This window comes from Olea europaea, unplaced genomic scaffold (assembly GCF_002742605.1).
Source record: "Olea europaea var. sylvestris unplaced genomic scaffold, O_europaea_v1 scaffold608, whole genome shotgun sequence".
NCBI lineage: Eukaryota > Viridiplantae > Streptophyta > Magnoliopsida > Lamiales > Oleaceae > Olea > Olea europaea.
This window is the reverse complement of record NW_019264430.1, coordinates 49603-53181: the sequence shown is the minus strand read 5'-3', so window position 1 is coordinate 53181 and position 3579 is coordinate 49603.

Sequence of the window (3579 nt, the reverse complement as noted above, 5' to 3'; positions counted from 1 at the left end):
ACAGGTTAAATTTTAGTCAAATTCGATTGGAAACTTGACTTTCTTCTTGCAAGACAAGAGAGAAAAGTCGATTGAGATTGGGCAGTGGATCTACCAAAAGATCTGACCACGTACAGCCGCTTATGAATCATTGAGTCCCATTAGAACGCATCAATGAACCAAGCGCAGATGAAATTTTAGTCAAATTTGATTAGTAATGCACCAACAATCAAAACATCGATGAAATTTTTCATGAATATAATTGAAAAAGCATCAACCATCAAAACCTTGATAAAATTTTAGTCAAATTTGATTGAAAATGTGCTAATGCACAAAACTCAGGTGAAACTTGATAGAAAACACGCCAATGATCAAAACCCTGATAAAATTTTAGTCAAATTTGATTGGAAACATGCCAACAATCAAAATCCTGATGAATTTTTTTTTCAAATTTGATCGAAAATGTGGCAACGATCAAAATCCTAATGAAATTCTAGTCAAATTTTATTGGAAACGTACCAAGATTCAAGATTTTGATGAAATTTTTTTCAAATTTGATTGGAAATATGCCAAAAAAACAAAACCTTGCTGAAATTTTAGTCAAATCGATTGGAAATGCACGTACGATAAAATCGCTGATGACATTTTAGTCAAATTTGATTGGAATTGCACCAATAATTAGATCCTTATGAAATTTTGGTTAAATTTTATTGGAAATGCAGGTTAAATTTTAGTCAAATCCAATTTGAAACGCACCAACAAACTAAGCACAAATGGAAGTTTAATGAAATTTTATTAGAAATGCACCAACAATCAAAACCCCGATGAAATTTTACTCAAATATGATTGAAAACGTGCCAACCATCAAAACCTTGATGAAATTTTAGAAAAATTTGATTGGAAAGGAGCCAACAAACAAAACCTAATTTAATTTTTTGTCAAGTTAGATTGGAAACGTGAAAATGGACAAAATACAGGTGAATTTTTTGTCAAATCTGATTAGAAACGTACCAATGAACGAAACTTTGGTGAAATTTTAATCAGATTTGATTAAAAACACACCAACGATCAAAATCTCGATGAAATTGTTATCAAATTTGATTGGAAACGTGGCTATGAATAAAACTCAGGTGAAATTTTATTCAGATTTGATTGACAACCCACTAGAAATCAAAACCCAAATGAAATTTTAGTTAAATTTGATTCAAAACACGCCCACAAACAAAACCTTGATGAAATTCTTGTCAAATTTTATTGGAAACAAGCCAAGACTCAAAATCCTAACCAAATTTTTGTCAAATTTGATTGGAAACAGGCCAAAGAACAAAGTCTTGATGAAATTTAAGTAAAATTCGATTGGAAATGCGCTAACGATCAAATCCCTGATGAAATTTTAGTTGAATTTGATTGGAATCGCACCATCAATCAGAACCTTATGATATTTTAGTCAAATTTTATTGGATACGCACCAATGAACAAAATCTATTTGAAATATCCGTAAAATTTGATTGGAAACATGCTAATAAACAAAATCTAAGGGTCTATTTGATTGTGAAGATGGAATTTGGATGGAAAGAAAATGAATTCCAGGGAATTGAATTACTTAGAAATTGTTTTCCTGGGAATTGTAAATTATTGTATTTGATTGGTAAAATTTTCCACGTGGAAAATGTTGAAGTAAAAGTGTTTTTTGGTGTTCGTTTGGCTTTGGTTTACATGGAAATTGTCAATTTAGGGAATATCCACTTCTACCATTGTTCCTAAAATTTGTTTTCATTGCCAACCAAAAAAAAAAAAAAAAAAAAAAGATAAAAAAATCATCTATATTTTGATGTTCGTTTGGCTTTGTTTTACATGAAAATTGCCAATTTCAGGGATATCCTCTTTTACAATTATTCCTAGAATTTGTTCTCATTGCCAACAATTTAAAAAAAAAAAAGCAAAAAAAAAACAAAAAAAAGGTGGAAAACCAAAAATCACCTACCCCTTGGAAAATAAAAGGTGGAAAATCACGTTTTAAGGTGTTGTACCTAGAAATTCATGGAAAATCAATTTCCTGGAAAATTTTGTCAATCAAATAGGCCAAAAGTTGAAGTTGGAATTCGAATTCCAAGTTCCATGGAAAATTTCGTGCAATCAAATGGGGCCTAAGTGAAATTTTAGTCAAAATTGATTCGAAACGTGTTGACGAACAAAATGCAGGTTAAATTTTAGTCAAATTTGATTGGAAATGCATCAACGAACCATGCGCAGGTGAAATTTTTGTCAATTTTTGTTGGAAACGTGCCAACAATCAAAACCCCGATGAAATTTGCTCGAATATGATTGAATATGCGCCAACTATCAAAACCTTGAAGAAATATTAGTAAATTTTGATCGGAAAGTGCTAATGAATGAAACCTAATTTGAATTTTAGTCAAATTTGATTGGAAACGAGCAAATGAACAAAACCCAAGTGAAATTTTTGTCAAATTTGATTGGAAACGCACCAATGAAACAAACTCAGGTGAAATTTTATTCAGATTTGATTAAAAACACAAAATCCAGATGAAATTTTAGTCAAATTTAATTGGAAACGTTCCCATTAACAAAACTCAGGTGAAATTTTATTTAAATTTGATTGAAAACACACCAACAATCAGAACCCAAATGAAATTTTAGTCAAATTTGTTTCAAAACGTGTTGATGAACAAAATTCAGGTTAAATTTCAGTCAAATTTGATTAGAAATGCATCAACGAACAAAGCGCAGGTGAAATGTTAGTCAAATTTGATTAAAAATGAGCCATCAAAACACAGTTGAAATTTTACTCGAATATAATTGAAAATGCACCTACCATCAAAACATTGATGAAATTATATTTAAATTTAATTGGAAACGTGCCAATGCACAAAACTCAAGTGAAATTTTAGTCAAATTTCATTGAAAGCATGCCAATGATAAAAACTCTGATAAAGTTTTAGTTAAATTTGATTGGAAAAGCGTCAACGATCAAAATCCTTATGAAATTTTTGTCAAATTTGATCGAAAATGTGGGAGTGATCAAACCCTGATGAAATTCTAGTCAAATTTTATTGGAAACGTGCCAAGACTCAAAATTCTGATGAAATTTTTGTCAAATTTGATCAGAAACGTACCAAAGAACAAAATATTGATGAAATTTAGTCGAATTCAATTGGAAAATCGCCAACGATCAAATACCTTGTGTAATTTTAGTCAAATTATTGGAATCATGCCAACTGTCAAAACCATATTAAATTTTAGTAAATTTTGATTGGAAACACACTAGTGAACAAAACTCAAGTGAAATATCCATAAAATTTGATTGTAAACATGCCAATAAAAAAATTCGGGTGAAATTTTTGTCAAATTTGATTTGAAACTTGTCGACGAACAAAATGTAGGTTAAATTTTTGTCAATTTCGAATGGAAACGCATCAACGAACCAAGTGCAGGTCAAATTTGGTTGGAAACGCACCAACAGTCAAAACCCCGTTGAAATTTTACTCGAGTATGACTGAAAACGCGCTAACCATCAAAACCTTGATGAAATTTTAATAAATTTTGATCGGAAATGTGCAAAAAAACAAAACCTAATTT